General features: G+C 40.3%; 1 pseudogene; it reads right to left on the bottom strand.

Moving 5' to 3' along the window:
• Positions 1-4,616: 4,616 nt before the first annotated feature.
• LOC144252842 (transport and Golgi organization protein 1 homolog) overlaps positions 4,617-21,225 on the bottom strand; it is a 31,647-nt pseudogene continuing 15,038 nt past the window's right edge.

Here is a 21,225-nt window from a genome sequence, read left to right as displayed (position 1 = left end):
TATGTGGTTGGTACCTTGTCACATGACTTCCACGTGGGGACAGGTATGCCCTCCCTCCAGGGACATCCAGGTCCCAGCAATGTTGTGGCTCTCCTACCTGTGTTCTCCTTTTCCACAGAGGCTATTTGAAGAAAAGAGGACAGTGGCCAGAGGGTGGGGCCCAGGCTGCACGAGGCTATGGTGCCTTGGTTGGAAGCAGGCGGTAGGAGCAGCTGGAAGGCCCAGGGCACAGGAGGATGAGGTGGTGGCACCACAGGACAGCCGGGACCCAGGCTGAGCTGCGTCCTGGGAGAAGTCTCTGGTCCAAAGAGGGTGACTCATGTGCTCTGGGTTCCTTGCTTCTCTCAGCATTCACCAGGTGCCAGTCCCCACAGACCCTCATCCTGGACCTTAGCCTGCCTGGTGCCCAGGCAGCCGACCACACCGGCCAGATTGCATGGACACTTCCTCTTCAGTTTCCCTCCCTTTTGTTATAAGGCGACCACAGCTGGAGAAAGTATGTGGTGCAGAGCACGTGGCCCCACAGCTCCCCTCCGGGGCTGCTTACTGCGCGAGAAGACACACTTAGATGTGGCCTGAGATGTGGTTTCCACCAGGGAATAGCTAATATGACTGTCGGTGGAGTGCCTCACAGACGTCTGAATGGCAGCTGCCTCTCTGGACCGGGTCGGAAGACCCTCAGAGGGAAGAGCAAGTGGGGGAGGTCAGACTCCCGTGCAGCGCTGTGCTGCTCCGTGTGGAGGAGGCAGGTTTTGCAGCCCAGGGGCACGTGCACATGTGGCCGCAGTGCAACTCCTGGGGCAGGCGCGCAGCTGGGCAGTCGGGTGCCACACTCACGAGGCCCTGGGCCCCCCCAGCCCCACCCCCCAAAAACCAAACTGCTGGGGACTGTCAGATCTGGGTGGCGGGTTATAAGGGTTTATTTCCACCGTGTTCCTTCGTGTATGCTCAAAACCTTTATAATTACACAGTTAAAGCCGTGTGGGGCTGGGGACGTCGGTCAGCAGTGGGGCACTCACCTGGCATGTGGAAGGCCCTGGATTCCATGCCCGGCACCACACACACAAAATATTTTTGTATTAAGTAGAAACTATGATGCGAGTGTATAACTCCCTGTCCAATTCCAGACAGAAAAGGACACCCTCATTTCTTTCCTTCCTATTTTTAACCGGGGCTCCTCTGCGTTGCCCAGGCCAGTCTTGAACTTGGTGCTCCCACCTCAGCCTCCCAAGTGGCTGGGCCCCAGTACTCTTCCCTCTCGCAGATGCCTCAGTGTGGAGGGTTCCAGGGCAGGCTGCCACCACCGCAGCAGCCTGAGCTCGTTGCCCTGGGAGCCCCAGCCTGGGTTCAGGAGGAGGTGGGGACCTGCCCAATGGTGGGAGGGGTGGCAGTGCTCCTTGGAGCCGCTGACTGAGTGGCTGCCTGGAGTAGCCCCAGGGACTGACCCCGTGTCCCGCTTGCCTCCCCAGGAGCTGGGATGGTGGTGGACTGGGAGCAAGAAACTGGCCTCCTCATGAGCTCAGGGGATGTGCGGATTGTCCGGATCTGGGACACCGACCGTGAAACGAAGGTGCAGGTAACCATGGTGGGCCCCACAAGCACCTCTGGTCCCTGTGCAGCCCCTTCCCCCAGGCTCTTCGCTCCCCCTGCACAAAACAGACCCCTTGCTCAAATAACCCAGACCCAGATCTCCAGAGCAAGCTCGGTCTGTGCCCGTCTCAGCCTTCCAGGGAAGCAGATGGGCAAGATGGCGCCTGCTGCTGGCGAGAACAGACTCCCAGCCTCGGAGCTGATCACCACCTTGGCTGCACATTAATCATGCACCTGACCCTGCGCTGCAGCATAATTAAGTCTAAGCTAATCCTGATCATTTTTAAATATTGTCTTATCTGGCAGATTAGGGAGTATCAGAAATCAGCGGGGTGAAATATTTTAAATTAGAAGATTAACTATTCGTGTGCTTTTCAAAGCTTTTTTTTTTTTTTTTTTTTTTTGAGAGTGAACCCGGGGCTTCTCAAGTGCTGAGCATGCGCTCTGCCACCAAGCCACAGCCCCACCGCTTAAAGCATCTTTTCTTTTTAGTTTTAATAAAGAAAGGGATCTGCACTGGTTTTGCCTAAGACACCTGTGAGAGGGCCATACAGGCCGCCTGCTAAAATCCAGCTGTGCCCACCGCTTTAGGAGCAGAGGCAAGACCACAGCTACCTCAGGGATGCACCTGAGGGCTCTAGCCCAGGACACCCTTCTCTAGAGTCCCTGGAGAGGCACAGGGCAGAGACCTCCCCACCCTCTCCTGTCCTCCCTACCGATGGAGAGACATTGGCCCCTTGGTGGCAAGAAGGCTGCTTGCTCCACATTGCTACAGAACTGAGCCAGGAAGGAGGAGTGACAGGAGCTGGACATGAGGCTGGACCTCACCACTGTTAGGCACTGTGGTGACGCCCGGGAGAGCTGCAGCCTGAGGTCACCTCCTCTCACAATTACTGTGCTCGGAGATCCCATGATGGCACCAAACAACTTTCGTTGTGCTCCTGCTGGGGAGCTTGACAGGTGCCCACTCCTCAAGGGCAAAGCATGGAGACCCTAATGCTCAGATCCGTCTCCCTGTGGAGTGTAAGGGCCTCCAGAGCCAGAGTGTCCCTGGCCACCCACCTCCTCCCCCACTCTCAGCTGCCTTCGCCCAGAGCTGTGGTCCTGGTGCCTTCCTATGTATTTTGTTGCCTCAAGGTGCAGGGAGAAGTGGGGGGGCTCTTGCAAAGGCCTGCCCCTCACACAGAGTCCACATGTGCAGATTTCCCGCAGCGTCCCCACTGGGGTTGGAAAGCACGCGTCCCTCCCTGCCCCCACAGGCCCATCTGCTGCCTGCAGCTCCCCCTGCTGGCGTTCACCAGTCCTCCTGCTGTGTGCAGCCACCAGGGGAAGCAGGGTCCACGCTTCCGCTCTTCCCTCGACTGATCAGGAGTCCTCAGGGGTAGCTAATAGGAGTTCTCCTTGCCAAAGTGTACTTTGTCTCTCTTCAGGAAAGAGGGAGATGGTGTTGGGAAGTTTAATTGGCCAATAGCCAGGTGGCCCTGGGTGCCTCCAGGATGCTGCCGGAGCTCGGCCTGCCCTGGCCAGTGCGCAGGTGCAGGGCAGGTGTTCAGGCAGATCTGGCTGCACCGAGTCCCATGTGCCCCTGCCCTTCCCTCCCATCTGAGCTCCTCAGCCTGCGATGGCCTCTGGCAGGTGGAGGCAAAGGCCGCAGTCCCCAGGGAGGGAGGTGAGGCCCATGTGGGCTTGGGGTAGCGGTGCCCCATCTCAGCCCTCTCTGTCTGGGCCAGGACATCCCCACGGGCGCCGACAGCTGCGTGACAAGTCTGTCCTGCGACTCCCACCGCTCGCTCATTGTGGCTGGCCTTGGTGATGGTTCCATCCGTGTCTACGACAGGAGGATGGCGCTCAGCGAATGGTAACTCACCCCCACCCCCGTTTTTGCGGCCCCTGCCCCTCCACACAGCAGCAGTCACCTCACTGCCCACCGAGGAGTCCCAGCTGCTCAGTGGGACATGATGCTTTCCCCAGGAGCCCACAGCAGGTTTCCAGCCAGGCATGTTCCACGCAGGCCAGTCCCCGTGGCCGTGGAAGTGGGTGGACGGCCTTGGGCATGCTGGAGGTTGTTCCTGGAGAGAACGGCAGTGGGGGGGTCCTGGAAAGGCCCCACCATCTCAGCCTCCATCTCACATGGGTTGTGGGCCGGGCGTCCCCGTGGTCCTGTTCCTGGTGTCTCTTGTACACCCACTGCTTTCTGGGAAGTAGGCTTGGTGCCAACAGGACAGTCCAGGAGTCACAGCAGTGGCCACCAGAGATGAAATATCCTCATGGCCAGGACAGTGGGACAGGATTGAGATGGGTGTTGACTCAGGCACCCAGGAGACACCAGCTCCTGGGGACAGGGGGAAGCCAGGGCACCACAGGCTCTCATGTTCCCTGGTGGGAGGTCCCTGCCAGAACGGGCAACCTGTCCCCAGAGGCACCACTGTAGGCAGCTGGTAGACTGCTCCCAGGGGTGCAGGTCAACAGCAGGAGTCCACTGGAGCCAGCTGAATCTTGCACTTCAGAGTGGATCTCATGGGACATCCATTGTCTCCAGACCTTTAGTTAAGCCATCTTTGTCCCCTCAAAAACACCCATCTGGGCAGGCAGGCATTGAACTTGGGAGTTGGCTCCACAGAGGGCCAGAGGATCCCAGGAAGCCCCCAGCCCCAGGCAGGGTCCCCCTCAGTACTCACCCAGCAAAAGGCAGCCTTGCTCCCATCAGGCCTGGTGATTGGGAGAGAAGTCAGCGCCTGTCTTCACCTCCCCCAATTCCCCGGGCATTGGCTGTGTCAGGCAGCTTCCGTGCCGACCTCGCCCTCAGAATACACCTAAGCTGGGTTCGTGGTGGTCCCTCCTCGCCCCAAGCCCAGCACCCTCTGCCCCTCAGCTGGGAGTGGGGACACAGGCTCTGGCCCTCCAGGTGTTGGCCCTACCAGTTCTGCCCTACCCAGTCCCCCAGCACCCTTCCTCCTCTCTCCCTTCCCTGCACCTGCCTCACAGCAGTGTCCCTTCCTGGCCTTACCCTGCAGCCCCTCCCGCCAGGCCCCTCGGCCCTCCCCAGGTATTTGAGAATGTTGCTATTTACATCTTGCATGGGGTCAGTCTCCCCCCAAGATGGGCAGTGGCTCCCAGGTGTAAGGATGGCTCAGAGAGCTCTCTAGACTGTGGCAGGAGGCAGCAGGAGAGCAGAGGCGTGCTACCACTTCCCAAGCTGCAGGGCAGCAGTGGGCAGCCCACAGGCCCTAGCCGCTGGTCCCCAAGCTCCAGCAGGCAGGGACACAGGGGTCTTGGAAAGCTGGGCTGAGTGGAGAACCCCAAGCAGGCCTGACCCTGCTGCTTCTGAGGCCTAGGGGTGGATTCTGAGAGTGAGTTGACATGCTTCCCCAATGGCACAAAGTCTCATGACGATCCAATGAATCAACAGACACTTGGGAAATATTAATAAACATTTTTTATGAACTATTACAACAAAGAACTTCAGCAAGAAGGAAAATGAAGTTTATGATCTTTGAGTAAACATTTTTAGCGTAACAGTCTCTGCGACCAGATATTGAAAGAGAAAAAAATCAAGCTTATAAAACACCATTTCTCTGTTATCAACTGGAATACACTAAAAATAGGATAATGGAAATACATGTTCTTAAAGCATTTCCACAGGAAATGTCCATAATTATGACATTCTAAATCATTTAGCAATTGTATATGCTACATTAACTAAAACAAATGTATTCCTTATTGCACATTTTAAAATTGGAAGGATACTCTAGCTTAAGTGGGGGATATTTAGGGGGAAAATATTTTGGCTCAAAATGTATACTGCACCAAGGCAGCTTCATTCTAAAAACATAAACCATTTAAAATAAACTTTTATATTTTGAAGCCAATAATCCTTTAACTTGATGAATAGTTTATAGTCCATTTTCTGACTAAGTGTCAGAGGTTAACTTTATGGGCCCTGTTTTAAGGCCTGTGAACAGCCCTCACTAATCTGAGAATTAGGTGTATATGGAGGTTCATCTTTAAAGCCTGAAGGCATTAAGTCTTTTGCAGCAGGTGGTGGCCCATAGTCTTGGGGACCATGAGTTGGAGGTGGTAATGGGGCACCAGGAATGAAGTACTCTCTTGGGCCAAATGAGCCTAAAGGTCTAAATGGTGCTGGTGCGGGTCCTGGAAAAAAATCACGAGGGTCAAAAGGCAAATCCCATTTTCCAGGTGAAACACCTGGTGCATATTCTCTGAAGCCTATTGGTGGACGCATACCAGGACCTGGAAAATAAAAAGGAAGTTATGTAAATACCCAGAAATTTCTGAACTAGGGTGATTTCAAGTATGTTAATATAGTCTTTAATTTCTCCCAAGCCTAGAACATCAACTGGTGAACATCCTGACTTGCCAGATGAGGCAAACTGAGATGGAACAAGTTTAGTTATAGCCTTTGACCAACCAGCCATGAAGCAACATATTAAGGATTTAAACATGGCTCTACCTAGCTCCAGGCTTGTCTTTTTTCTTTCCCTACTACATAATTGCAGAATTATTTCTATCTCACAAGAGCTCCATTTATATTTGGAAGTACTATATTACCATGACAAGATGATAGATCATGAAATAAGAACTTCACTACATCAAAGAAATATTGATAAAAGGAAATTCCACTATAATTACTGTATCCATTAAAAATTCATGAAGTATTTCAGCATGGACTTTACACATGCCATCAGAATCAAGGTGCATGCCCTCCTGAAAAAGGCCTTCCAAAGCCACCTAATTAAATCAGCAATATTTATTAGGTCACTGTTAAATCCTCCTCTTTAACACTTCCCTCTGACTTTTCTCAAGGTAAGGAGGGTTTGACTTTTCTATATTCTATAACCTACTGCTTATGCTTCCATTATGGGTGATTACAAACTTTATGTTATAGGATTTTCATATCTGTGACAAAATTTTAAGTTATGGCATGTGTCTCATCCACCTTTCCATCTATTGCAGTGCATATCAACAGATTTTCAACAAACATCTGCAGAAGTAATATTTCTGGCTTTTCTGTATATAGCCCCTTATCCTTGTCTATGAGAGATAGCTATTGCCTATCTCAGTATAAGATTATGTAGTGTCCCATATGTCCCAGAAAACTGGAGGAAAAGTTAAAATGTACTCAGCTTTATCCTTTCATTGTTAAGACCTGAGATAGCAACCAACTGTTTTAGCAAGCAATAGAAATGAAAGATGAATGTGATTTATAAGTCAATCACTACTGTTCAGATCATCATACCAAACGGTGGAGGAATTGGCCGAGGCCCAAAAGGCCCACCAAGCTGACGTGGCGGTCCATACCAAATGGGAGGTGGTGGAGGCCGTCCCATCGGGGGTCCCATGAAGGGTACCCCTGAGAAAGGAGGGGGCCCTTTCATAGCCATATGAACCTGCAATTTAAGATTTGAAAGCAGTTAAAAGTTTTAAAATTCCTATGTATTAAGACAAAGTACCAACACCGATAAAAGCTAAAACCCAAAACAGGCACCTGTCCAGAGAACACCATCAGTGCAACAAAACTACCCACCCCTCCTGTGTATTCCCACCGACAGCTTACAGAAGTTGGAAGGATGCCACAAGAGGGAGCAGTTTGTTACTGATTATATCTGCACAGGAAAGGGAAAGGCAAGAGGACTGGCAGAGGTTATTAACAGAGGTGATTTCTGACCAGTATGTCATGCTGTATTCACTACAATCTATTTCAAAGGGAGTCCCCCCCTCCCCATCACTTCCCTTTCATCACAATAGCTCATTACTTCCATATTAAGAATGAACAGAATAAAATGAAAAATCCATTCTCTACCCATGTAATAATAGCTACTATTCAGAGTATCTTCAGTAAGTCTTTCATATATTATTCAACCTCTGAGATCTTTAAGTAGACTGTCTTATTTTAAATAAGAGGGAACAAAAGCAAATGGAATATCATAATTTGTTGAAGGCCACACTGCATATTAAAGGAACTCAATCCCAGGTTTTCCTCCAAGCCATGCTTTTCCCACCTCTACTCCTCTCTAACAATGGGTCTTTTCTCTCTTTTAAATCTTCTACTACAAAGGGATTTGGGGTCTTATCTAAGGTGCCCTTAGATTTCTCTAGAGATGTATATTCCTGGAATATATATATACACTGTAACTTGAGAAGTATTTTCCATCACAGTGCTATATACACAAATTAGGAAGACAAGGCTTTAATATTTACTTTCCTTTACTGTACACCATTTGAGATATTGATTTATCATTTCCTATGAGTAGTGGGTTTGAAACTAAACAATTAAAAATTTATTTTATTATAGAGCTGCAGAAGACCTACCGGATATAATAGCAACACAGTTACAAGAGAATACACTTATGTGAACAAATGAGACCATTTCTTGGGACTGGCTCAAGAGGTCATTTCAGATGATCATTGTTTCACTGAAACAGTATTTCACTTTCAGAAAATCTGATACCAATCTATTTCAAATCACTCAAAATAGGGTTTGCACAAATGAAGGAATTCTTAAATAACATTCTTCCAAACAAAAATAAAAATGATGAATTATGTAATTTATAATGAATTTACTTTGCCTTAGAACATTCAACACAAAATACCATATAAAGTTAGAGTGATAACTTTTCACATTCTATAGTTCATTATAGTTGTACACACTTAAGCAACATTCCCAAGTTAATGAGAAAAGTAAGCTCAATATTGCATGCAGTTTAAAGCAAACAAGATCAGTGTCATGCTCTGAATATCCTTCCCAGAAATGCACAGAATAAAACCCAATTCAGGTCTCAACCTCTAAGTACTTACTCCTACTGGATGCTCAGTCAAAGAAGTAATTGTGGAGACTGAGGGGGTCTCAGGTTCTTGGGGAACAGTTTGCTTTTTAAGAAACAAATGGGATAGTACAAATAGAACACAAAGAAGGATAAAGCAAAGAGCAAGTACTGTAGGAAAGCTACATGTTCCTGCATGACCACATGATTCACAGTAACTACAGAACTTACCTCGCCCTCATTCGTCACCTTAGCTGGAGAAGAACTTCTGGAGCTGCTGTTCATGTGAGCTGGACCACATCCTGGGTCTGTTAGAGATCAAAGAATGGATTCAGACTTAATCCTAACATGAAAAGAATAAAAATCATCCATCCACAATTACAGATTCTTTGAAGTTACTTGGTCCCTTTACCAGAGGCAACGGGTTTCCCAGATGCCTCAGAAGACCAGTACGAGGTAAAGGTCCATCCATTGACCCTTGGGAAAGAAAGACCAGAGCCCTTGTATGTATTTTTCAGAAGAAATAAATCACTGGTGGACAGGTCAGGATTCAACAATAACTAGAAAGCAACATGAAAAATGGGTTGCCCAGGGGTTGGGGTCATAGCTCAGTTGTAGAGTGTTTGCCTAGCATGTGTGAGGCACTGGGTTTGATTCTCAGCACACATTTAAAAAATAAAGATATCATGTCCATCTACAATTAAAAATATATTTTTTTTAAAAAATGGGTTGCCCAATATGTAAATCACAATTTATGAAGAGACTTAAGTAAAATAAAGAACTGCCTTGGGTTGATAGAACAGCAGATTAATAAGTACTGGTCCTAAACTTTAAGCTATAGACATGAAGTATGTGTAGGCTGGCTTTTCTTTAGTCTGTATAACCTGACTTCCAATCTTACCAAGACTACAGTCCTATTTAGAATTGGAAATAAGACTCAGTATTTCATGTTGGAAATATGTATGCTACATAAAGTTTAAGGCTACTTTTATAATATTTGGGAAAGGAACACCATAGAGATTTAATTTAAAGATAAAGGTTTACACTTCACAGTGTAAAATTTAAAAGAAAAAAACAATACAGGGACCTCCAGGAAAAAAAAAATGTTTTCTAGAACAGATTTTACAGAAAACATTCACTAAGATAAAGTAAGAAATTATCTTCTATATATTGTACAGGCCCAAATTCTATGTTTTCATTAGAATATTCAAAAGGGAAAAAAACCCCAAAACCTTGAAGTAGTTTACTATAAAGCAACATGTGAATGCTCACCAAATCCGTTTCTAGGCATAGCTTTTTGATTAAGAGTAGCAGAAGGAGGTCTCTCAGCTGGCTCTGCTGTCAGTGGAGGGGAACATTCTCCACCACTCACAGGGGATGGACCAAAAGAGCCATTATGGCTCAGTGGACCTAACGACAACAATGCCATGTTACTACTTTAAGGCAGCTTTCTCACTGACACCAACCCTCGCCTCCCGCTTTAGCAAATCATTCAGATTATTTCATAACCATTGCACACAGAAGTAAAAAGTAATTTACATACATTCTGCACCAAGAAATAAAATAGCTCCTTTTACAAAGTACCCCCTACCTCTCCGAGGAGGATTTTGTAAATTTGGTCTTCCCGGCATAGGTTTTACAATCACGGGTTCATCTTGCCGCACTGCCATCTTTTGGGTCATTTCCAATAGTCTTGAATATTGAGAAAGAATGGGCTGAATTATGAAACAGCAATCTATTCCTTCATAGATAATGTCTAGCATAACCTTAAAACACTATAAAACATATAGTAAGATATCAAAATCACATACTTCTGTCTCAAATTAGCAGCTTCCCTTTTCTCTTCAGCTACAGCTCTTTCTGCAGAACGAGCTTTGAGCTTTTAAAGAGAAAATATTCAAATTCAGTTGCGGTAGGCTATGCACAAAATAAAGAAAAGGGGGAAAAAATCTTACCCAATTATCATGAGCTTTCTTCTCATGCATAGCAATCTGAAAAAGACAACACATTAAAAAATATGTTTTTAGGGACTCATTATAATAGCCTATAATTGTCTGTATTAGATATCAAAGAATTCTGCAACTACAGGACAGTATTAATTACTACCTGGTGTTTAAATGAGCGCTCCGTTTTCTGTAATTCTTCTTCCATCTCTTCAATTCTCCGCCTAAGAATTACAACAATTGAATAACATTTGAAACATTCTGACCATTTTCCCTTTATTCCATCAACTATACTTTTAAAGACTTTATCATACATAAGAAAAACATTTCTATAGTTATATGAATCCAGTGTGATCAAAACTAATACTACAGGCCAGGTGCAATGCCGCATGCCAGTAATCCCAATGATTGGGAAGCTGAGGCAGGAGGATCATAAGTTCGAGGTCAGTCTCAGCAATTAAGTTGGAACCTATGCAACTGAGACCCTGTCTCAAAGTAAAAAAAAATGTCTAAGGATGTAGCTTAGTAGTAAAGCACCAAAAATAAATAAATAAATAAATAAATAAATAAATAAAAACCTAATACTAATAACTTCTTTATCATTTAATTGCTAGAGATTCTGAATGATAAATTATAATTTCCTTAACTGTTCATCAGTGTGTTCTCAAGTAATTCTGCTAGAAATATCTTCCTCCTTAAAACTTTTTTTCTTTTTTTCAAATTATATCCATAGAAGATTTCCAAGGTCTAGCAAATGCCACATTTTTGTGGGTCTTGATAAATCACACAGCAAATTGATTTCTTAAAGAATTACAACAACATACAAATCCCCCAGAACTTGTTGCATTGACCAAGTTCCCTATGGTCTTGCCCATTAGGTATAAGTAAATTTTTGTTAACATTTTTCATTTGTTAAGTTGAAATTTATTTTTTCTCCTGTGTGAATTGAATTTATTCATATCCTCTCGTTATTTATACTTACATGCTATTTTCTTCTATCTACATAATGTAAAAAAAGATTAAAAAGAAAGCTAACACTAGTTCATTAGACATTGACACCCTCCTTTAGAAACTGAACTCACTTGTAATTTTTAACTTCCTGTACAGAGGAAACCACCTTTTCATCTGCATCTGACAGCCGCTGTTCTTTTTCTAGTCTCTCATATTCTTCTTGGCTTAGTTTCCTAAAATAAAGCCAGTTATCAAATCCAAAGTTTCTCTTTGTGAATATCACTTCCCACAATTCTATAAAATGCTTAGGCACATAAAATAGAAATTCAAACCTGCAATTTCGTAAATCAAACTCTGGCAAATCACTTACATTTTCTAACTTCTCCTCTTAATTCTCTACTTACCAGTAAATAAAATAAATGTGAAAACAATATGTGCCCCAAGGGCAAGTCTCCTGTGTGTAAGATAATAAAAACTCACTTTACTTCAATGTGGAAGATCAGGACTGATCAACCTAACATAATTAAACATATTAGGATAAAGCAGGGGATAATTCTTTTCTCGTTTCTGCCATGGGTAGGTCACTAAGTATATCTTTGTCATGGGGGAACTCTTCTCAATCCAAGACTGGTACCATAATAAAGATATAGTCAGTCAAAGAAAAAATCTTCTAGAATATGTCTTTTAGCTATGCAATTTACCACAGAACATTTTTCACACTTTAGATATCTATTTCAAAAGAATTGTAATTAAGCAAAAAGACCAATCTGAGTTTTGATAATGTCTGTCAACCAGAAAAAGAAGCCAAACTGACCCACAATCAGAGTATTATCTACTGACAAGTTTTAACTCTGATCATGAAACTCAAGATGTTCATCTACTGAGACAAAGGTAGACACATTTAATGATTTAAAAAATACTATTTTCTGCTATCCTTGTACTACCCTCTTTAGCCATAGTTCCAATTCAAAAGATAATTAACTTGAAACTTAATTTTCCATAAATCAGAAGAACTATAGTAAAAAAGGATTATTGATACCAAATAGAAAAAGGGGATTATATATTCTTATATAGCTTCTCATTTAATTCTTCAGCAAGTATTTTATGAGTGGCTATAATATACTAGTTACCTTGTAAGATGCTAAAGAATAAAAGAGTTCACTGTTTCAGGTATAAATGATGCCTAAAGGAATATAATAATTTTCCCCACTGGCTTAAGAAGGAATATGGAGAAAACTAAATCTTGAAGGACAGAGAGAATTTTGTTTCCAATTATCAAAGAGTTAGTCTGAGGAGCACTAAGAAAAATCAAAATATCTTTATAAGAATATAAAATTGTGTTTGAAGGGATCCAAGCTAAAAAGGCAGTGGAGATATATGGATGTGGCCAAGATCCATTAGAAAAAGGAATCTCAGAATTACAAGTAAGGTTGGCACTTTAAGGTACTTTTCTCCTAGGTTTACCCACATATTGAAGATAACACAAAGATATTATAATGAGTCTGAACTAAGCCTTCATCCAATTCTTGGGCTTAGAGGAAAAAAAGAAGTGTTTGGGGCTACAAATAAAGGGACCCTTAATAAAAGCCCTAGCCTTTGAGTTTAGATTAGAAAATACTGCACACTTAAGTGATGAACAGGCAAAAAATCCAAAAGGAATAATACTGAAACATTGAAAAGACAAGTCATTTTTGAATTATCTTAATTGCTGACTAAGTTTAAAGTGACAATCTTACTCAAGTAACCTCAACACTTTTCTATAAGAAGATAACTTCATCTTAGTCCTCAAATTTCATCTATAATTATCACAACAATGTTAGCCAATCAAAACTGACCAGGCACTCCATAAGACAAAATTCTGTGAGAAAAAATCCCATAGAAAAGAAAACCACCTAATGGGGTTATCTGCACATGTTTTAAAATCACTGTGCTTTATACAGTCAAAAAAGTAAAGTCAAGATTATGAATTTCAGGGCTGGGAATATAGCTTAGTTGGTAGAGTGCTGCCTTGCATGCACAAGACTCTGAGTTCAAACCCACCACCACAAAAGAGGAAAAAAAGAGATTATGAATTTTGTCAAAGGATTAGAAACTATAAAACCAAGAAAAGGTTGGGTGTGGTGACCTACCTACAGTAGAAGATACTCAAGAGGCAGAGGCAGAATGATGAGATTAAAGATAGCTTGGAAAGCAGTAAGACACTAGTCCCTTATGAGAAAGAGCAAGGAGTCTGGGGAGGTAGCTCAATAGTAGAGCACATGGCTCAATGTCCTGGGTTTGAGCTGTAGTACTGAAATAGGACTGGGGTTGTGGCTCAGTGGTGAAGCACGTGCCCCACATGTGTGGGGCACTGGGATCAGTCCTCAACACCACATAAAATAAATAAAATATTGTGTTGGGCTGGGGATGTGGCTCAAGCGGTAGTGCGCTCGCCTGGCATGCGTGCAGCCCGGGTTCAATCCTCAGTACCACATACAAACAAAGATGTTGTGTCCACCAAAAACTAAAAAATAAATATTAAAATTCTCTCTTTCTCTCTTAAAAAATCCTATAAAAAATAAAATAAAATATTATGTCCCTCTACAACTAAAATAATATTTTAAACCCTGAACTTTTTAAAATCCTAAACTCAATGAATGATTTTAGCAGCAGATTTGGGAAGTAAAATAAATCCTAGCACTTTTAAGATAGGTCAGAAGAAAATATCCAGAAGAAGTAAATCCAGAATGTAGGAGGCATGGGAAATCAAATTCTAATATGCATTATTATAATCAGAAGAGAGAATGAGGTAAAATCAACATTTAGAAAAAGACTCGAAAATTCAAGAAATGTTTAATGGTCCCAAGCAACATAACTGCAAGAGAAAAAGTGGGTGGGGTGGGGAAAACTACACCTAGGCACTTCCCAATACAACTGTTAAAAAAACAGAGAAATGACTACAGGAACTAGGGGAGGGATAAGACCAAACAACAATGATAATGGATTCCTTAAAGAAAAAATTTAAAACAGATGGTAATTAATTGGATATTTTTAAATTGCTAAAACTAAGTAACAGTCAAAATTCAGTAGCCAAAAGAAAGAACCTTTAAAAAATGGAAACTGGTTTTAACTCTAATCATGAAGTTCATGTCAACCTAATACAGATTATAAAGGTAGCAATATTTAGTGGATAAAATACTATTCTCTATTTATCCTTGTACTACTTTGATACACTAATCAAATCTATCATTAAAGGACAATGTTCAAATAGAATGAAAATAATTTCAAATAAGAAACCAACAGTGTAGAATGCAGAACAACAGAAACTTTAAATATGTGTATAAATTGAATGAATGTTTTGTGGAGTTCACAGTATATGAAGTACTAACATACAATGCCACAACAGTTATCTGATTCAGGAGCTACTTAAAGCCCATGAAAAAATAATAAACCTATTAATCTATGTCAGGTTTTTATTAAATCCAGAATATATACCATGGCCTTTAAATTATGAGAAGATGAATAAAATTATAATTATAATTATATAATTATAATTCCATTATAATTTAGGATTACATCAAGCTTATACAGGGGATGAGGAAAATAATTAAAAATATTTAAACTATTAAAAAGATACAAGGGGGGCTGGAGATGTGGCTCAGCGGTAGCGCGCTCGCCTGGCATGCGTGCGGCCCGGGTTCGATCCTCAGCACCACATACCAACAAAGATGTTGTGTCCGCCGAGAACTAAAAAATAAATATTAAAAATTCTCTCTCTCTCTCTCCTCTCTCACTCTCTCTTTAAAAAAAAAAAAAAGATACAAGGAAGAAAAAAAAGAACAGGTCATCAAATAGAAAGCAAATTCTTCATAAACCACAGGCACATATTGACATGGACAGACTTATATTTTAGAAAGTCCACTCAAGCGGCTATAGAGAAAATTAATAAGAATATATTATATAAAAGAATATATATATTATATAAAATAATATATATTATATATATTATATATTATATATATATATTATATATTAATTATATATATTATATAAAAGAATATATATATATAAATGCTGAAGAGTAAAATCAGGTGCAAATAAATAAAATCTGACACAAAAAAAACTATTTTTAGAGAATTCAAGTATTTTTGTGGATTAAAAACTTCAAATGAACTTTCAAAAAATAACTAGCTCCACACTGAGAAGATTAATATATAAATATATACTACAAACAAGTACTTCTGTAATCATAACTCCTAAGGTCCTTGCCACAGTTCAATTTTTAGTGTGAAGATCTGAGATATTCAAGTCCAAAACTTGTACCATCAATAAGTAAATATTATTCCTTTTTGAAGTTTTTATTCTACTAAAACATGTCATTCCAAATCACTCAGTATTTTTAAAGGTCCAGAGTTAGAGATACAAGTTCAAAACATTAGAATTACATAACTGATCACAATGAAAGGTAATTAAAATAAGTAGTGGGATCATAGAAAGGGTCTAGATCTTTGAGAGGTATTTCCACATCAGTGACTGTTAATACCAGTTTACCACTTCCTGCCTTCATATGAATTTGACAATTGATTACGATGTCCTCACAGCCTTAGTTTATGGTTCCAACTACCTCAGGACTCTTAAGACTGATGATGGAAAGAAAAATGCAACTTATAGGAAACAAAACACAAAGGAAAAAAGACAAATCTCTACTTATTACAACTAGAAGAAATTGTAAATAATCTTAAGAAAAGATAAAATTATCTGTTAGTTCACACAGTGATAACAATAACAAACAATGAAAATCTTACTTTTGTAATGCCATCTCATTTTGCTGGTAGAGTTCATTTAAAATCTCCACTTTCTGCCTAAGAGTTTTGCATTCCTCTTCCAGTCCAACTTTAGAAGACCGTAGTGAATTGCAGTCACTTTCTAATTTCTTTATTTGGTCTGTAAAGGATAAAACAGCTTATCTCTATATGTGTACAAGGACTTAAGAACTTGTTTGAGGGAGTAGTGCCAAGAAAAGTAAGAAGCATGAAAGCAAGAAGCTTTATCTTTCCAATAAAATTTTAAGTCTTTCCAACATGGCAATTTCTTCTCAAGAAGAACCCACCTTCTAGATTACATTTTGTGGACTTCGAGGCTCTTAGCTCAAGTTGTGAAAGTTTTAGATCCTCTTCAACTACTGATATTGTAGTTTGTGTCTAAAAATTGCAGAAAAGAGAGGTATTCTTAAAAGTGAGGCACAGGAAGAATTCACAGGCACTATGGGACTCTTACAAAGAACTATACCCGAGAGACATCCATCATCTGCTTAATTTGATCTTTGATCTTCTCGTTCCGATCACCTAAAAAACAAAAGACTTTAGCTTTTTCTTTCCTTACTTTTAACTCTATATTCTCCTAACTTCCCCAAACTAAAGAATGATCGTGTTCAAACACCGGAAGAAAAAAAAATCAATTAAATAATTAAACTGATTAGACTAATGACTTTTAAGAGAATTGCAAGCTTAGATTTAAAAAAAGAGAGAGAGAGGTGAATTTCAGGTTGGGGTTGTGGCTCAGTGGTAGAGTGCTCACCTAGCATGTGTGAGGCACTGAGTTTGATCTTCAGCATAAAAATAAATAGAAGTACTATGTCTGTCTTAGAAACCAAAAAAAGGTGAATTTCTAGTTTGCACAACTAAAATGTTATCTCTGCTATTCTTGTAAGATAAAAGCTTTTCTTCTCTCTCAGATCTATCTTCACCTGGGCAAGTAAGTGTCTTATTTAGAAAGATTCAATCCTATATTTTCTCCCTGAATCTACTACCAGGTGTGGTTTGAAATACTTGCTATGTAAGCAATATCCAACTTGGGAGAAAACATCTGGAAATATTTTCCTCATCAGTAAACACTGTTACACTCCCTCTCTAGCTTTCTGATAGTCTCTAGCCTCTGTTCTCACAGCCTTAGTTTATGGTTCCAACTGCCTCTGGACTCTTAAGACTGACTGTGGACCTTAAAACCACAGAGCCATAGAGATGATGAGTATCAAAATCAAGTATCATCTGCATAAGTTAAGAAATAAATTTCTCTTACTGTACAATGTTCAATACTTAGAGGTATAGGATGTGACTATTGTAGCTGCAGTGTACTTACTAGTTTTCAATGGGATAGAAAAAGTCAGTGTTCTTCACATGCCTATTGCTACATTATACCGCAGCAACCCACCTCTGCCAATGCAACAGACATATCTATAGATCCAGTGATATGTGTCTACAACCCTGAAGCTTAAGAAGAAATTCATCCAGCTGAAAAGTGGCATCTGTATAATTAAAGACAGGAAAGCAAAAAAGGATTCAACCTCCCTGAGACTGATCTTACCTGCTCTCTCTCCATTGGTTAATTCATCTGACTCATCTTCTCTATTTTGATCCTCAGATTTAGATTCACATCGTAACCGATTCAACAATGTGATATAATTAGTCAAAGCCTAGAAAAGAAGCAAAAGGTTGGAAGACTTTCGATTTTAATTCAGAAGATTTCAGGAGAATTCATGAGATGAAACATGTATTTGGAGTATAAACTTACTTTATTAGTATTATCTTCGTAACTAAGAGCTACTTGTAAATCTTTCTGGGACTTCTCAAATGATTTGATTTGTTCACTGAGCTCAGCATGTGATGTACTCCAGTCTTTGACTTCCTGCTGCAACTGAAAAGTCAAAACACATGAATTCCTATGGGTTAGGTAGGGGTTTCTGCACTGGATACATTAGGACTACAAGACTTAGACAAAGAAATAGAGAGCCATACTCCTCGGTGGCCTGCCTCAAATGAGGGGGTTGAGACCTTGGTTAAGGAAGAGGGCAGAGTGGCCCCAACTCTCACAGCTGCAGTAAGAACATCAGAGCTATCAGGAAGTTGACCCTGTTTTATTGCATTCCCCAGAAAATTGCTGTCAATTCAAATAATTTACCTCCAGCAGGAATGGCTGGGCACATATGACTGTCTCCTAAATTTAGATTCCTTATCATGTAATCTTCCCTTGGCCGGTGAATCAGTAACTACTCAAAACAGGATCATAAAATACTTAATTTTCTGTTTTAAAAAGTTTCTTTGAGGCTATGCAAGTTAATAACTGATTGATATTTGATAAGAAAAGCAATAATCCAAAAATCCAAAACAGATGGAGAACATATATATGCACTCAATTTGGGGAGCATTGTTTAAACTTTGCATATCTAGAAAAGGTCCTACATGAATATTCCTTACCTCAGAAACAGATCCAAGAAAGATTCACTTCTCTAGTTTACATTATGTATGACATCAAATTTTCTTTACCTGCTCTTTCTCCTTCTTAAGCATGGTATTTTCTTTCTGAAGCTGACAGCATTCCAACTTCACCTTCTCTTCACGAAGCTTAGTTTCATTGAGGATAATTTGAAGCTAATGCAAAACACTACAGTTAGTGAATTAGTTCCAAAGAAAAAACAAAGTTATACTTTCCCAAACCAGACATCATATAGTTCTTATTTTTTGCACATTTTAGCACACCTCAAATTTTTGGTTCGCAACAAAACTAAGATGTAGTATTAATATCCGTTAGCAAGAGTTGGCAGCTTTACCTCTGAAAGCTCAGAAGTATTCACTGAAATGACATCTTTAAGCTTCTCTATAGATTTCTTATTTTCCATTATCTTCCAGGTAAAAACAGAACTCAAAATATGCATTAGGATTTCAGTAGAAATACTGATACATATGTGTGTGTGTGTGTGTGTGTGTGTGTGTGTGTGTACACACACATATATATATACTAAAAAAGATAAACACAACAAAATATTTGTCAAGCCATCCCATTACATTTCAGGTAAATGCAGGGGATCCAGCTTGGACTAAGCAAAAAATCAAGAAATGAAAGAGATGAGGGAAAATGAAGTCATAAATATTTCATGGCATCCACAACATTACTGTTTATGAGATAACCAGAAAAAAAGGACAAAGTATAGAAAACCATAATGCAATAAGTAAATAAAATGTTTTAAAGCATAGAAAATTAACTAATTAATTACTGTTTCAAGTAAACCAGTTCAAATTAGTAATTTTTTTCGAGTGATAGAGAAAAAAATTTCCCAAGATCATTTTTAAAATTTTCTTATCTGAAGTAAAAAATGATAAAATTTAAGGAAGAATAGACTAATCTCACATACAGAAGAATTCCAAAAAAATTATAAAGATACTCGCTCCTTAAGGAAGTGGACATAACTCTGCAATCTTTGTTTGCAATGCCTGGGATTGAATCCTGGGCCTCATGCATGCTAGGCAAGTGCTCTACCATGAGCTGCATCCTGAGCTTGTAACTCTTCATACTTTAACTGTGGGCTGTGCATGGTAACTTCCAAAGAATGCAATATGACAAGGATTGGAAAGAATTTTTACAGTGGAGAAATCTGATAAATACTACCTCAGCTAGGTGATCAAGCTTACTTGGGGGTAGGATATTTCAGAACACACTCTACTATCTTTTGCAACTTTTATGTAATTACAGAAACTTATAGAAATTGAAAATGAAATATGTAAGTAAAATTTTTTTAAGTGCAGAAAATTCATTAATTCATTACACTTTCAAGTAAAAAGTAAACAAATACTATTCAACTGGACAATAGTTTTTTAGTTGTTCTGCATGTTTCCAAGGGCAGAGCAAAACAATATGAAAATTATCCAAGGTTGAGAATAAAAATATTTCCTAGGCCCATAAAAATAATTTGTTGTATCAGTACTTAAAAGTTCCACAAAATGGGCAGAAGTGTGTTCAACTTCCTTGACTCCTAATCTTACTTTAGTTAACAGCTGGACTAAGTTCAACTTAACCAATTTTACAAAATATTTCAAAAGCCAAATTGCAGTAACACTTAGCAGCAAAACTCATACCAAGTCCTGATTCTTAGCATTCTGTTCTCTCTCAGATTCTAACATAACATGAAGACTTTTAGCTCTCTCATCCAGAAGTTCATTAGCTTTTTCAAGAAGCTTCATTTCATCCTGGAAAAAAAAGGTGTCAAGATCACTCACTCATTACATTTACTTTTGAGTTTAGAATGTAATTCCCCCCAAAGAAGGGATTTTTACCTTATATTTAGTTACTTCATCAGAAAGAATCATATTTTGTTTCATGGTCTCTTGGACCTGCTGTTTCTTTGATTCCTTCATCTATGTAAATAAAGCATTCAGAATTAAGATACACAAATTATAGTGCTACTATACAAGTTACTTCCAGACAAGTGACCCTTTCCAGAAGAAAGCAGTACTTAATACATATGACTGCTTAGAATTTGGATGATTTGTAGGAAATAATGAAACAAAAATTTTAAAATACGATTTTAAATTAAAACAGGTAGAAATGATTCAAGCTAGAACCAAGGGAGAAAGAAAAAGAATAATTATACCTTCTGTTCATAATTTGACAATTTCTGCATTAGTTCCTCATTTTCTTTCATGAAATTGTTCACCTTTTTGGAAATTTGCTGTTCATTGACTAAAAGGGGGAAATACACAAGATTATTACAATCACTAAATGAAATTCAATTACTCAATCTACTAAAAGCAAAGACATGTTATATGGTACTATGAGGAAATACTTCTTAGCATAACTATTATGCTTTTAAAAAGCAATCTATGCTTATTAGCAATAAGAGTATAAAAATTATTAAAATTTAAGAAAAATATAAGAACAATGATATTTTGCTGGGCGCAGTGGTGCACACCTGTAATCCCAGTGGCTCAGGAGGCTGAGCTAGAAGGATCCCAAGTTCAAAGCCAGCCTCAGCAAGAGCGAGACACTAAGCAACTAAGTGAGACTTGGTCTCTAAATATAGGGGGTTGGGGATGTGGCTCAGTAGAGTGCCCCAGAGTTCAATCGCAGGTACCCCTCCCATCCAAAATGATATTTCAATTTAAGCTTATTTGACAGATGGGAAATACAGTAAAGTGTTGTAGCTTGAT

This window comes from Urocitellus parryii, unplaced genomic scaffold (genome assembly GCF_045843805.1).
Source record: "Urocitellus parryii isolate mUroPar1 unplaced genomic scaffold, mUroPar1.hap1 Scaffold_61, whole genome shotgun sequence".
In the NCBI taxonomy this organism is placed as follows: Eukaryota; Metazoa; Chordata; class Mammalia; order Rodentia; family Sciuridae; genus Urocitellus; species Urocitellus parryii.
The sequence above is the reverse complement of the archived record's forward strand: the minus strand, read 5'-3'. Positions and strand labels throughout refer to the sequence as shown.